At 48.7% G+C, this 15,482-nt stretch overlaps 5 non-coding genes and 1 pseudogene across 5 annotated transcripts; 4 read left to right on the forward strand and 2 right to left on the reverse strand.

Moving 5' to 3' along the window:
• The first annotated feature begins 6,636 nt into the window (after window positions 1–6,636).
• LOC148663700 (5S ribosomal RNA) lies at window positions 6,637–6,755 on the forward strand (annotated as a pseudogene).
• Window positions 6,756–8,500: 1,745 nt separating this feature from the next.
• trnaf-gaa (transfer RNA phenylalanine (anticodon GAA)) lies at window positions 8,501–8,573 on the forward strand. The gene has a single exon. It is a non-coding gene; the product is annotated as a tRNA-Phe (tRNA).
• Window positions 8,574–8,682: 109 nt separating this feature from the next.
• On the forward strand, window positions 8,683–8,755 carry trnav-aac (transfer RNA valine (anticodon AAC)). The gene has a single exon. It is a non-coding gene; the product is annotated as a tRNA-Val (tRNA).
• Window positions 8,756–9,329: 574 nt separating this feature from the next.
• Window positions 9,330–9,401, reverse strand: trnah-gug (transfer RNA histidin (anticodon GUG)). Its single transcript has one exon. It is a non-coding gene; the product is annotated as a tRNA-His (tRNA).
• Window positions 9,402–10,095: 694 nt separating this feature from the next.
• trnav-cac (transfer RNA valine (anticodon CAC)) lies at window positions 10,096–10,168 on the forward strand. Its single transcript has one exon. It is a non-coding gene; the product is annotated as a tRNA-Val (tRNA).
• Window positions 10,169–10,789: 621 nt separating this feature from the next.
• trnad-guc (transfer RNA aspartic acid (anticodon GUC)) lies at window positions 10,790–10,861 on the reverse strand. Its single transcript has one exon. It is a non-coding gene; the product is annotated as a tRNA-Asp (tRNA).
• Between the last annotated feature and the right edge of the window lie 4,621 nt (window positions 10,862–15,482).

Consider the following 15,482-nt stretch of genomic DNA (forward strand, 5'->3'; position numbering starts at 1 on the left):
AGCTTTAGTCCACATGTTTTTCAAGCAGGATATTAACAGTATGATTATAACGAATAATACCAGACACACAAATATGTATTGAACCAGAGACCCTCTCCAGGTTCCTAGCACAGACTGTAGCCATGCACCAATGCCCCAATCATCTGGATTATAATTATGATATATATTTTTCTTCATCATAGATGTGCTTTGCTAAGTCACTAATTTGCTAATAATTGTCTAGAATACAAGTACTGTTTAGTCTTTGCTCACCTAAACAGCTGTCTATCACCCTAATAGAGAATGGCCTAAAACTGTGATTATAGCGAGGAGCATACAGTTATTTCCATTCTAATACATCTGAGTTACACTCAGACTAAAAGCAGGGCTATTTACCCATGCCAATAAACCTAAATAATCACCTCTATCAAAGGGGATTACTCCCATGAGCATCTTTTATAGCAATACAATCCCAACAGGAGCTCTGATTATTATTTGTGGCTGACTGATAAAGTATTGATTCCATATCCCCATTTATTAAAGTAAAACTCCTTACACTTAACAGGTACACTGTCACCCCCCCTCAGGAAGCTCAACAAACACAGAAACAGTGACAATATAATAATGTTCACTCAGTCTCTGGTGCAGTGGTTCGGTGTCAGCGCAATGCGTAGATCCAGCGATCTCATCCTGTCACTCAGATGGCAGAGTCGGTAGTCAGTTGCACTTGATATGGTCCTTCCCAGCAGGGTTGCAACATCTGGCAGGGTATATCTTCCTCACCCACACCCACTCGCCAGTTATCAGGTCGTGTCTTCCCTCTACTGGAGGTCTCCAAGTGTCCAGCACCTGTTCACCAGCCCCGTGCACCACTTCAATTAACAACCTACAATACTACAATAGAGAATTAGCAAATTCAACAATCCATTAGCCAAATTCATCCCTCTAGGAAGTTTCGTTGATTGGCCTGTGATGATATCAAACAGGCTCTATTACACAGTTCTGTTTGATCCAGCCCGCATCCCATGGTGTTCCTTCAGTCTGATGTCTAGTCAATCTTTTCTGTTCCTTCATTCCACTGTTCTAGCAGACTGAGGGTGATCTCAGTCCATCTCACCCCGAATAATCCAGCCACAGCCTGTCCCTTGATCATAATACATGCGGTAGGGCAGTGCCCACCAAGGGCTTATCTCCATCATCAAGTGTTTGGTAGACACAGAGGCAGTGACAGCAACCCACTGGGAAAACAGATTAGCAGCCAAGGTTGTAAACATTTACTACTGCATGAAAGGTTTCTCAGGAGCAGGCCTTTTGAGCTGTAGCACCTGCACCTGAACTGTAGTTGAGTTCCTTTGATAAGCATCACATTGAGATGCCACATAAGTGGCTACTGCTTCAAACACGGTCCCCACCCAGGTTTGGGTAACCAGCACACCATTTGACTCACACCCAGGTGTCCGACACAGTGCATTAGTCGAGCTACAAAGGGCATTAGGCTGTGAGGGCATGCAGAGCGTCCAGTGTGCTGGCAGCACCACACTCTTTTCTAACCATGTCCTTTTCTCTGCTTTAGAGGCCTCAGCCTGAATATCCTGTAGCTGTCCCCTTTTCACCAACAGAGGTCTCACAGGGGTCTCAGACTCCTGTTCTACCAGGACTGTGCACCTGACAGCTACATCTGCAAAGTTGTTCCCTCGAGTTACTGGAAACATTTCTTTATTATGTGATTTATACTTTACCACAGCTACTTCAGTCAGTAGCTGCAAAGCTTCTAACAGTTCAGAGACAAACCCAGCATTCTTGATTGGAGTCCCTTCCATGTTGGGGAAATCCCTATTCCTTCACTGCCATCCAAAATTGTGGCATACACCAAATGTATATATACAGTCTATATAAATTGCTACAATTTTCCATTTAGCATATTTACAAGTTTCAATTAAATATTTTCATTCGGTCTGCTAGTTCTACACCAGATTATTCACAGTTTATACAGCCAGGCAGGTAGCCTGCACAACACATAAACACGGCCCCTTGGCCACCGCATCAAGGGGTCCTGAATAATAATAAACCCACCAGACAATACCTATCTCCATGCTCCTGCACCAGCACAACGGCTCACAATCCATTTCTTTCACTTACAGACAGATCACATACAGATGATCAGTCTGAGGGAATACAGTCCAGGGCCAGTGTCTGCAAGAAAGCTTGTTTCAAAACATCAAAAACGGTTTCTGCTGCAGGGGTCAAGGCAATTTTGTCTTTAGACTGCACTACCCCCCTTAAACCAATACGTCACTGGACAAGCTCGTTCTGAGAAGGCATTCACCCTGGCTTTATCATGTAGTTGGTTTTATACTCCTTTTTTTCCTCTTTAGATCCAATACTTGGAGAAGCCCGGCCTTATGGATTCCCTAATTAGGTAAAACAATCACAATATCACATAACTCTATTGAGTTAGTTTACATAAATGCTATTTCATGCAGTAATTCCTTATAAAATGCTGCGGTCTGGGCCTAAAATAGGTCTGGGGTGTCCCCCACCCACATCAGTAGTTGAAACTGTACATCTTTTCCCAAGCAGACTGTGACAGCTTATATTTGCTTTAAACACAACCCTTGCACCCCTTCTCCTGTAGCCTCCTGTTACCCGTTAGAAAACTTTATATCACATCTTTATGCTGTTTTAGTCTAAAAACAGGACAGCTGTGCTCCTGTGTCCCCCAGTTACTGCACACTGTAAGATTATTTCACTTTTATTTAAATCCTGAGATAAATTTAGGAAGGCTACAGAGGGGTTTACTAGATTAAAACTGTTAGTTCACGCACGGCTCTCGTTTCAGCTTCTGACATGTTCTTTAATTGTGAAATCAAGCCTCTTTCTTACAATTTCTCCAAAAAACACCTTTTTTTTAGTAACTGTACACCAGCTTATTAGTAGTTTTGTCTTTGGGGTTTAATATCTCGGTATAACATTAAAGTCGCACAATAATTTCAACAAACTGGCGGCTCCCTTTTCTCCTCCTTGGGAGTCTTTTTACCCCATTTGCAGCGCTCGCACTTCTGCATGCATGCTTCACGAGTTATTAAATCAAATCTGTCTCCGCTGTCCGTAATATCAGGAAAGCATAGTTGTACATTCTTGGCAACATCAGGTTTTATCATCAGCAAGATCAACCCACTCAAGTAAATTTGTTTTATTACTGTGGAAGTATCTTCATTCACTTCCTTCTCATCGGCTAACCCCGAGTATACTATCCATAAAGCTATAAACCTTTCTGTAAAATCTGAAACATCCTCACTTCCTTCTGCTGACATGTTGTCTAATCAGTTTTCGGTGGGTAATGCTCTTTCAAAAATCTCCACACTAATTCCCACCCTTCTCCCAGATTCTCTCTTAAGGCGTTCTATTTCTTCTTTTGCTGTTTCTTTTTCTGCATATACAACTTCGTTTCGTTCAGCCATTGCTTTTAGCTTTTCCATCAGAGATTTTTGCGTCTCATCTATGATATTCTGTTGAATTCTCAAATATTCCTCTAAATATTGTTTATTTTTATCCAAATGTTCATACACTTTTCTACATTCCTGTTAAGCCTATATTCCGTCTGACATATTTCTTTTAAGTTTCACTTTGGATTAATCAAACTTTTTTTTTTCTTCACACCAAACCATTTACATGTCTCCCACGCGCCCCGCGGAACCCCCCAGTCGAGACAAACTGACGAACTATCACAATTCGGGAACACGGACCAGGTTCCAAATCCTGGCTTTAAACACACAGTTGAATCGAGTTACCATTTTCGGCTCTTCTGCGAGTACAGTTCTAGTTACTACCTTCAGCCGTACTGCAGTCGTGTACCAGGATGCAACACCTGGATTGTTTCGCACGGGCAGGGCGAGACGCTATTCCTTCAGCAATCCCTTTTTTTCTACCCCACCTTCACAAAACAGGCATCTAAAAACACATACACCATTAACTCATTTTTCTGTTGTACTTGCTTCAGCACCACAGCAACATGGAGAGAACAAGGGACTTTTTAGAAAAGAGGAGTCCTTACCTCTTTTTAGAAGCGGCCGCCTAACTTTTCCTCTCCATGTCCGTGTGGTTTAATTTAGATGGATACTTCTTCATCATTTGGGTTACATATCCGCCAATCTACTTCCTCCTTTTTAGAGGACGTTGTAAACCTTTAGGAACAATATAATCTAGCAACAAGGTTATGTCACTGTAATTAGGCTTAAGACAATCAAGAACAAGGCTTGCCTTTCTTCGAAATTCTTTACGGTCATCAGGCAATTTAGGAAAAGACTTAACTAATGCAAATAATTCACTAGGAGACCAATGTCAATGTACATATGCTGGAGTTCCTTCTGGACCTGTAAAAGTGCACATTGGCATTTCACGAACAAGTGAAAAGGCTTTGGCTCCGGACCGCTTTCTAGTTTCGGTGGAGACTTTTTCTTTTTAGAAGACATGGCCATGACTTTAGCTGCAGCTTGCTGTTCTTTAGTTTCAAGACTAGTCTTTTTTGAAGCTTCCCATTATTTCTGTGATTCCTCTTTCCATTACATAAGTTTTCCAATTCACTTTCTTTCCGTTCTTCTCCTTCTCTTCTAAGTTTCCCCTTCTTCAGAAAACTTCTTTTTCCTAATTCAACTTTCCTCTGTCCATTCTGATTCACTTACAAAGATCCTTCATAGTTATGGGCCCCTAATTATCATATATAAATTATGTGCAAGTTCCCTTACACCTATTACCCTAGCTTTACAGTTCATGAACATAAAACATTTTTTTTACTCTAACCCAGGTTATAATTGTTTCTCTGAATTTGTCGTACATGTACTTTTGCTGGACTGCTCGGTCCCATTTTCATCTTTGAATTTTAATTTCCCATTTTTACCGATCGGTGCCTTACTTTGAACCTTATCACATCAACTACTCCGCAGAGCAAAAACCACACGTCTGTGTTAAGATAAGTTCTTTATATGAGTCCCAGACTCATCAAACCCGCGTGAGAACACCCCTGTGGCTTGCTTCTCAAACTATTAATTTTTAAGGATCACTTACTGGCGTCAGACAGCTGCCAATTCTCCAGACGCGTCTCTGGAAGGATAAACAATTTATCCTCTGAGGTTCGTCCAATTTTGCTAAAATTGTCAGGGTCCAGATGGAGTTTCAGCAGCCGTTCGCGTTCAGGTTTCTGATCCCGGACGAGCCCCCAAATTGTCATGGAACTATCAAGGAAGCCACAAGAGAGAGTTCTCACCTGAGTAAGGTCTTTATTTCAATATTGCAAGCCCTGCTGCCACTTCGCAAAGTGCAACCAGAGACTCAATATGTTACAAGAAGTACAGGGTTTTTAAAAGATGTTGCGCTGTAAAAAAGCTCAGCGCTTTGTCCTTTCTAAAAGATCCCCTTTCCCTAAGAGAAAACAGATTACATCAAAAAGCGAGGGAAGAAGCACTAGATTTGTTATTCAAAGCTAATCAGTTACTTTCTGCTAATTCTAACGACCCAGAAAGCATATATTGTTTTGGTACATTATCTTCTAAAGTAACCTAAACAGTGTACTTTGTTGATGCACTGTTTTCTAAAATTCTGCACGTACTGTAGCACAGCATTTACATCCTTGAAATATATTATCTTAAAGCACCAATATATTTCTTGCAAAGCTCTCTACATTTTAAGAATCAATTGACTTATTAGATTTCCACTTCAAGACTTGTTCGGCTGGCGTTCTGGGAGTCGCGTTTTTCAGAATTGTATTGAAATCGTTTCCCACAGAGCTCAGATGTCAAAGCACAGCAGCAGCTCTCCACAGCGATCCTCTATAGCGCCCTTTCTCCCGCAGCTCCGTCCTCATTGGAAGGAAGCAAGAGTGAAAGGCTGAAGTGAAATTGAGCGGGGACGAAGGCAGTGAAGAGAGAACGTGGGAAGAAGAGAAAAACGCAGGGGAAAAAAAGCAGCGTCGTAAAAGAGGTGACGGAGCTGTCCTCTCTATAAGTGGGGTGCCAGCGAGCTTTGCTCTAGCTTACGGCCACACCCCCTTGAGCACGTCTGATCTTGGAAGCTGAACAGGGATGGGCCTGGTTAGTACTTGGATGGGAAACCGCCTGGGAATACCAGGTGCTGTTAAGCGCAGGAGGCGCCCTATCCCCGCTCACTCCCCTGTTCACAAGTGCAGTGCGGCTTGTCCGTCTGTTTATTTGTCAGCTCTGGCGAGACACGGGTGCTTGTGTATTAGCGTGAGCTTTTTTTTTATTCTGATCATGAACAGTTTTACAAGTCCGCAAAGGATCGAGGAAAGGTTTATCGCCAGCTGAAAAGAGACACAGCGCTTCGGCTGTGGAGACTTGCTCGGCTGGCGTTCGGGGAGTCGCGTTTTTCAGAATTGTATTGAGATCGTTTTCCACAGAGCTCAGATGTCAAAGCACAGCAGCAGCTCTCCACAGCGATCCTCTATAGCGCCCTTTCTCCCGCAGCTCCGTCCTCATTGGAAGGAAGCAAGAGTGAAAGGCTGAAGTGAAATAGAGCGGGGACGAAGGCAGTGAAGAGAGAGAACGTGGGAAGAAGAGAAAAACGCAAGGGAAAAAAAGCAATGTCGTAAAAGAGGTGACGGAGCTGTCCTCTCTAAGAAGGGTGCCAGCGAGCCTTGCTCTCGCTTACGGCCACACCCCCTTGAGCACGCCTGATCTCGTCTGTTCTCGGAAGCTAAACAGGGATTTGCCTGGTTAGTACTTGGATGGGAGACTGCCTCGGAATACCAGGTGCTGTAAGCTTTTAATCGGGGTAAAGTTAGCTTGAAGTTTGAAAACGATTTTGCCACGCCTGTAGCGTTTACACGAAACCTCTTAGAATCGCGAGAATACTTGCTTTGTGCATAAAATACATTGTGAATGCTTTCTCAGCCTTTACTTTTTCGTTTATATTACATTTTTTGGACCAAGCGCGAATATTCTTTTGTCCATATCTTCGCAACGGAAGCACAGAACGCCTTCAAACCAAATGCATTTTAAAGACCACGACGTGGATATTTCCACAGCCTCTACATCAAAGTATCAGTGAGCTAATTATCTTTTTTTAAACCTCCGGTTTTTCATCGATGCGTAATTACGTACTAACTGGAACCCGGGGGACCGCTGTATACACAAGTTCACAACGCGAGAAATACTGTTCAATACGGCTTCATGTGAAAAACCCGTATATGACCATAGGCAACAGAATAGCGCAGTCTCCAATTACTCAGACTGTAAGCACGGGAATAAAGCTTTGTCTGAATTCTGAAACCCTTCCTTTACGTCCTGTTTTCATTCAGGTAAGAGTCAACTATATGCACAATACTACTGACAGCAGGAAGATTAAAATATTCTTTACTCAGCAGCTTATTAAAAACAGCTCCCATGATGTTCAAACAGATTTTTTACACAGAACACTGACACAGCTTTGCGTTCTGAATCTCTTTTTCTCGTGTGTTTATTTAATGTGGCACAATGTACTGGGATAGGGGTATTCTGTTCACAAACCAATATCATTTAAACCACAGCACCCACAATGCTGCAAGTAAGTGTTTTGCACACTAAGCAGAGAGCGATGTCTTCCTCGTTAGTATAGTGGCAAGTATCCCCACCTGTCACGCGGGAGACCAGGGTACATCAGGACATGCATTGAAGTGAAAGCAGGATGCGCTGCGACATCCACTGTGCAGATCCCGCCACACTAAGAGGTGAGTGGGTCTGTTCGATCACAGCGCTAGGCGAATCCCCAAACAGTGTGCGTGGCAACAAACGAAACGGGCCTGTTTCCGCCCGGTTTCGATCCGGAGAAATCGGGCCCAGTAGTGGCGGGATCTGTACAGTGCATGTCGCAGCGCTTCAATGTGCTTCCTGATGTCCTACCCCGAGAACAGAAAAGACAGCATCCACAGCAACAACAGCTCAGGTCTCTGCACAGGAGCTAAGCTGCCCTCATCTCCTCTGCTCTGCGGCTCCTGCGGAGTGGAGTCCTGCCTGGAGCCATGTTTGCAGGCGGCGGCTCCCCGCGCCCTGTCTGTGCCTAGTGTCCAAGAGCTCCTGGGAGGAAGAGAGAGCCCTCCCACTCGGGGGCTTTTCCACGGTCTGTGTGAGGAGGGGCGGGTGTGTCCAGTAGCTTATCGAGCGGAAGCCTGGGGCGGCGGAGAGCTGTGATCGTGCAGACCTTGAGGTGTCACCTCTTTGTCTGCTTTCCCGCCCCCCCTCCGCCCAAGCTCTGCTCCAAAGTAGCCCGGCAACCCCTCACACCTGCACGTGTCACAACCTAAGGTGCGGTCATGAGACACCCATGGGGTGTCGTTCTGTTCTTGCTAATTGTTTCCTGCCCGTCGCAGGCAGGAGTCCATGCGAGGAAGATGCGCTGGACAGAGCTCAGAGGGCGCAGCTGGGTGGCTTTCCTTCTGAGTGACGTTCCTGCAACACTCTCCCGCTACTCTTGGTGCGCTCATGCCACAACACAGGAAGGCTGGAGCAGGTGGCTGTGGGCTTTGCGCACTGCCGAAATAGCTCAGTTGGGAGAGCGTTAGAGTGAAGATCTAAAGGTCCCTGGTTCGATCCCGGGTTTCGGCATTTTGTTTCATCGCGCCCTTTGTTCCTCTCTCCAGCGCCACCTGCCTAAAGTGACGCGTCCCTTTCTCAGCCCGAAACGCAAGCGAGACACCAGCAGCAGTCCCTACAGGTTTCCGTAGTGTAGCGGCTATCACGTTCGCCTAACACGCGAAAGGTCCCCGGTTCGAGACCGGGCGGAAACAGCCTCGTTTTGCACGCTCCTGTACTTCACAGAGGTCTTGAGCGACCGGTCATTTGTTCCCAATGTATTTCCGGTGCCTTCGTGCACTCTTGTACCAAACGCACGTTCCTTCTGTAAGCGGAGCCGATCATTTGCAATTGGGCTGTGCCGACAGACCAGGTCGAGCTCTGTCGGCTCAAAAGCAGCGCAGGACCTGCAAGAACAACAGAAAGATTAGCATCCAGCGGGGGCCTCTTAGTGAGCCCAAGAGCTCATCAAGAATCGGCTCCAGCAACAGGGCTGGGCGCATTGTTCCATTCTCCGCCCACTCTCGGTGTAAACAAGTCCCTCCTGGTCTCTGCTTGAAATGCACTTTCCTGCGTTTGCTTTGGTGTAACTGGCTTCCCCTGCATGGGCGAATGTGAAGAAGATCCTTAGTAAGTCATTGAAGAAAACCGAGAAGAGGTCGGAGTGGCCTCTGTCGTTCATCAACGATCCAGTCAGGCAGTACTCCTCTGTAAAGCGCCGTTCGTTCACATCGATTGGCTTTTTTTTGCCTTCATTCGTGCGAGTAGTAAAAGCAGACGCCCCTATTCTGCCGTGACCCGGATTCGAACCGGGGTTGTTGCGGCCACAACGCAAAGTACTGACCACTATACGATCACAGCGAGTTACCGAGACACACGCGGCAGGGCGGAAAGGGCTGTGCTCTCTTCGTGTGACATAATTCGGAAAAGTCCTGACGTTGCATTTCAACTGAGCCCCAGTATACATCGACCCTTCGACACTCTGAGTGACAACTCTCTTGCGTGTTTTCTCATATTTATGTAGTTTGCTTGCATGATGCCGGGAACAGCATGGTTGTTCGCTGCCATATAGTCTAGCGGTTAGGGTTCCTGGTTTTCACCCAGGCGGTTCGACTCGGTTTTGCCTCCTGCTTTCCAAAAGATCAGCACCGTGTACGAAAGAGCCGCATTAAAACTACTCGAACGTGCAAAACGTGCGAGAAGAGGGGGCGCTTGTTTCCAACCGAAACTTCTCGCGTGTGAGACGAGCTGATCATCGCTGTGGGAGGGTTACTCTGGTAGACAGGGCTGACCTTCGGCAATAGGATTTATAGTCTCCAAGATGATATTTGCACTTTCTGGAGAGGCGATTTTCTCCACTTCAGTAGCCCGATTTCGTCGATTGCGTGGAGAGGGCTGTAGAATGTGGCGCCGCCTTTCCTGCTCCGTCCATGACAGGCGTGCTGGTCTCTGGAGAGAGAGCACGGTCCATCAGCGCACTCCAATAAAGGCACTGGAAGCAGCTGAATCGCATTGGCGAAGCTCAGGGCTGGGCCGCTGGGTACGTCTTACCACCGTTTCCGTAGTGTAGTGGTTATCACGTTCGCCTCACACGCGAAAGGTCCCCGGTTCGAAACCGGGCGGAAACAGACATCTTTTGTCGCCAGGCACAAAAGGGGATTGGGGATTCGCCTAGCGCTGTGATCGAACAGACCCACTGGACCCACCTCTTAGTGTGGCAGGATCTGCACAGTGCATGTCACAGCGCATCCTGCTTTCACTTCAAGGCGCGTCCTGATGCACCCCAGTCTCCCGCGTGACAGGTGGGGACAGGTGACAGGTCCTATACTAACGAGGAAGACATCGCTCTCTCCGACCCCCGGCATCGTGTCCCGACCCACCGTGCTGGAAGCCGACGCGTGCTGTGATTCCTTTACGGAGCAGAAATGACAACCGAGGAGCCGAGAGATCATTTCAGCATTTCGCGTCTGAACGGAAAACACAAACGACCAACTCGGAATGACTTGCCTTTGACGCTTCTCAAAGCGTTCTTTGTGCATCGAACAGACCCACTCACCTCTTAGTGTGGCGGGATCTGCACAGTGCATGTCGCAGCGCTTCCTGCTTTCACTTCAATGTGCTTCCTGATGTCGAGTCGACTGCCGTGCGGAGGCTCTGAAAGCGAGAGCAATGAAAAGGTGCACGACGCTGTGAAAGAAAACAGAGAAGTGAAAGGCAGTCATTTCTCTAAGGAGGTGAAAGAAAAGCTACTCCCCGTCGGGGAATCGAACCCCGGTCTCCCGCGTGACAGGCGGGGATACTTGCCACTATACTAACGAGGAAGACATCGCTCTCTCCAACCCCCGGCATCGTGTCCCGACCCAGCATGATGGAAGCCGACGCGTGCTGTGATCCCTTTACGGAGCAGAAATGACAACCGAGGAGCCGAGAGATCATGTCAGCATTTCGCGTCTGAACGGAAAACACAAACGACCAACTCGGAATGACTTGCCTTTGACGCTTTTCAAAGTGTTCTTTGTGCACGACGACTGCGCCGCCTAGCAGATACAAAGGGGTTGTACAACTTTGAACTAGCAAATGGAAGAGGGCTAAGCCCCCTCTCTTAGCCCAGGTTCGATCTGTCTCCCAGAATCACCAGGGCGCACACACACACACACCCGTGCCGTTGAAGTGCTCTGCTTCATTTCTAAGGGCAACTCAACATTCACTCCTACCCCGAGTGCAGAAAAGACAGCATCCACAGCAACAACAGCTCAGGTCTCTGCACAGGAGCTAAGCTGCCCTCATCTCCTCTGCTCTGTGGCTCCTGCGGAGTGGAGTCCTGCCTGGAGCTGTGTTTGCAGGCGGCGGCTCCCCGCGCCCTGTCTGTGTGTCGTGTCCAAGAGCTCCTGGGAGGAAGAGAGAGCCCTCCCACTCGGGGGCTTTTTCACGGTCTGTGTGAGGAGGGGTGGGTGTGTCCAGTAGCTTATCGAGCGGAAGCCTGGGGTGGCGGAGAGCTGGAGGGTGGGTATCAGGGCCATATGACACTTCTTTATGCAGAGAGTGGAGGGGTGGATGTCAGGGCCATACGACACTTCTTTACGCAGAGAGTGGCAGGGGTGGGATGTCAGGGCCTGACGATACTGCTTTACGCAGAGAGTGGCGGGGTTGGATGTCAGGGCCATACGACACTGTTTACGCAGAGAGAAGAGGAGGTGGGATGTCGGCGCCATACAACACTTCTTTACGCAGAGAATGGTGGGGGTATTATGTCAGGGCCTGATGATACTGCTTTACGCAAAGAGTGGTGGGGGGTGGGATGTCAGGGCCTGACGAGACTGCATTATGCAGAGAGTGGCAGGGGTGGGATGTCAGGACCATACGACTGCTTTACACAGAGAGTGGTGGGGGTGAGATGTCAGGGCCAGAAGATACTGCTTTTCGCAGAGAGTGGTGAGGGTGGGATGTCAGAGGCTGTCGACAGTGCTTTACGCAGAGCGCGTAGGAGGGGGGATATCAGGGCCATACGACTGCTTTACACATAGAGTGGCGGGGGTGGGATGTCATGGGCTGACTGTACTGCATTACTTAGAGAGTGGCGGGATTCGGATTTCAGGGCTTTACGACACTGCTCTATGCAGAGAGTTGAGGGGTGGGATGTCAGGGCCTGACGATACTGCTTTACGCAGAGAGTGATAAGGGGGGGATGTCAGGGCCTGACGAGACTGCATTATGCTGAGAGTGGAGGGGTGGGTCTCAGGGCTATACGACACTTCTTTATGTAGAGAGTGGCGGGGGTGGGATGTCAGGGCTTGACGACTGCTTTATGCAGAGAGTGGAGGGGTGGGTGTCAGGTCCAAACGACACTTCTTTACGCAGAGAGTGGCAGGGGTGGAATGTCAGGGCCTGACGATACTCCTTTATGCAGAAATTAGCAGGGGTGGGATGTTAGGGCCTGACGATACTGCTTTACGCTGAGAGTGGCAGGGGTTGGATGTCAGGGCAGTAAGACACCACTTTATGCAGAAAGTGGAGGGGTTGGGATGTCAGGGCCGTAAGACACTGCTTTATGCAGAGAGTGGCGGGGGTGGGATGTCAAGGCCTGACGATACCGCGTTACGCAGAGAGTGGCGGGGGTGGGATGTCAGGGCTTGACTACACTGCTTTATGCAGAGAGTGGAGGGGTGGGTGTCAGGTCCATACGACACTTCTTTACGCAGAGAGTGGCAGGGGTGGAATGTCAGGTCCTGACGATACTGCTTTACGCAGAAATTAGCAGGGGTGGGATGTTAGGGCCTGACGATACTGCTTTACGCTGAGAGTGGCAGGGGTTGGATGTCAGGGCAGTAAGACACCACTTTATGCAGAGAGTGGAGGGGGTGGGATGTCAGGGCCGTAAGACACTGCTTTATGCAGAGAGTGGAGGGGTGGGTGTCAGGGCCATACGACAATTCTTTACCCAGAGAGTGGCAAGGGTGGGATGTCAGGGTCTGACGACACTGCATTATGCAGAGAATGGAGGGGTGTGGATGTCAGGCCAGTAAGACACCGCTTTATGCAGAGAGTGGAGGGGTGGGTGTCAGGGCAGTAAGACACCACTTTATGCAGAGAGTGGTGGTGGTGGGATGTCAGAGGCTGACGACAGTGGTTTACGCAGAGAGGAGAGGAGGCAGGATTTCAGGGCCATACGACAGTGCTTTACGCAGAGAGTGGAGGGGAAAGGATGTCAGGGCCTGACAACACTGCTTAATGCTGAGAGTGGAGGGGTGGGTGTCAGGGCCATACGACACTTCTTTACGCAGAGAGTGGCAGGGGTGGGATTTCAGCCTGACGATACTGCTTTACGCAGAGAGTGATAAGGGTGGGATGTCAGGGGCTGACGAGACTGCATTATGCTGAGAGTGGAGGGGTGGGTCTCAGGGCTATACGACACTACTTTACACAGTGAGTGGCGAGGGTGGGATGTCAGGGCCTGACAACACAGCTTAACGCAGAGAGTGGCGGGGGTGGGATGTCAGGGCTTGACGACACTGCTTTATGCAGAGTGTGGAGGGGTGGGTCTCAGGGTTATACGACAGTGCTTTACGCAGAGAGTGGTGGGGGTGTGATGTCAGGGCCATACGACAGTGCTTTACACAGAGAGTGGCGGGGGAGGGATGTCAGGGTTGTACGACACTGCTTTATGCATAGAGCGGATGAGGTGGGATGTCAGAGCCTGACGACACTTCTTTACGCAGGGAGTGGCAGGGGTGGGATGTCAGGGCCTGACGATACTACTTTATGCAGTTAGTGGTGGGGGTGGGATGTCAGGGCTAGACGACACTGCTTTCTGCAGAGAGTGGTGGGGGTGTGATGTCAGGGCCATACGACATTTCTTTACACAGAGAGTGGTGGGGGTGTGATGTCAGGGCCATACAACAGTGCTTTACACAGAGAGTGGCGGGGGTGGGATGTCAGGGCCTGACAACACAGCTTAACGCAGAGTGTGGAGGGGTGGGTGTCAGGGCCATACGACACTTCTTTACGTAGAGAGTGGCGGGGGTGGGATGTCAGGGCTTAACGACACTGCTTTAAGCAGAGAGTGGAGGGGTGGGTGTCAGGGGTATATGACAGTGCTTTACACAGAGAGTGGCGGGGAAGGGATGTTAGGGCTTGAAGACACTGCTTTATGTAGAGAGTGGAGGGGAGGGTTTCAGGGCCATAAGACACTGGTTTTTACAGAGAGTGGAGGGATTGGTGTCAGGGCCATATGACACTGCTTTACACAGAGAGTTGCGGGTGTGGGATGTCAGGGCCTGACAACACAGCTTAACGCAGAGAGTGGAGGGGTGGGCGTCAGCGCCATACGACACTTCTTTACGGAGACAGTGGCGGGAGTGTGATGTCAGGGCCTGACGATACTACTTTACGCAGTTAGTGGTGGGGGTGGGATGTCAGGGCCATACGACACTTCTTTACGTAGAGAGTGGCGGGGGTGGGATGTCAGGGCTAGACGACACTGCTTTATTCAAAGAGTGGAGGGGTGGGTGTCAGGGCTATATGACTGTGCTTTCCGCAGAGAGTGGTGGGGGTGTGATGTCAGGTCCTTATGACAGTGTTTTACACAGAGAGTGGTGGGGGTGGGATGTCAGGGCCATATGACACTGCTTTACACAGAGAGTGGCGGGATTGGGATGTCAGGGCCATATGACACTGCTTTACACAGAAAGTGGTGGGGGTGGGATGTCAGCGCCTGACAACACAGCTTAACGCAGAGAGTGAAAGGGTGGGTGTCAGTGCCATACGACACTTCTTTACGTAGAGAGTGGCAGGGGTGGGATGTCAGGGCCTGACGATTCTTCTTTACGCAGAGAGTGGCGGGGGTGGGATGTCAGGGCCTGAAGATACTGCTTTTCGCAGAGAGCGGAGGAGGTAGGTTACGACAGTGCTTTCCACTGAGAGTGGTGGGGGTGGGATGTCATGGCCATAAGACACTGCTTTATGCAGAGAGTTGAGGGATTGATGTCAGGGCCATACGACAGGCTTCTGCTTGAATTTGTACTCCTCCTCTCTCTCCCTACCTCTACCTCTCCCTCTCTCTACCTCTCTCCCTACCTCTCCCTTTTCCCCTCCCTACCTCTCTCCCTACCTCTATTTCAATTCAAGGTGCTTTATTAGCATGACCGATGGGTACAATCAGTGTTGCCAAAGGAAATAAAAATAATAAAATTAACATGGAACAAAACAAGAAATAGAAGTAAAATAAAATCTACAGACATGTTACAGACATTTACAACAAAGACATATTATAAAATATTGACATATACTGTAGGCGGCTGGAGCATTATTGGGAGACAGACTCACTGTTCCTCAGGCTGTGACAGGAGATCACATACTGGGCTGCCAGATCAACTGAGTTCCCTCCTCCCTCTCCCAGTAGGATTGGGACCTGTTGTGGTTTTGGCAGGTGTGGGAACTCTGGGA

The sequence above is a fragment of the Lepisosteus platostomus genome, chromosome 5, assembly GCF_059453375.1.
Source record: "Lepisosteus platostomus isolate fLepPlt1 chromosome 5, fLepPlt1.hap1, whole genome shotgun sequence".
Taxonomy (NCBI): Eukaryota; Metazoa; Chordata; class Actinopteri; order Semionotiformes; family Lepisosteidae; genus Lepisosteus; species Lepisosteus platostomus.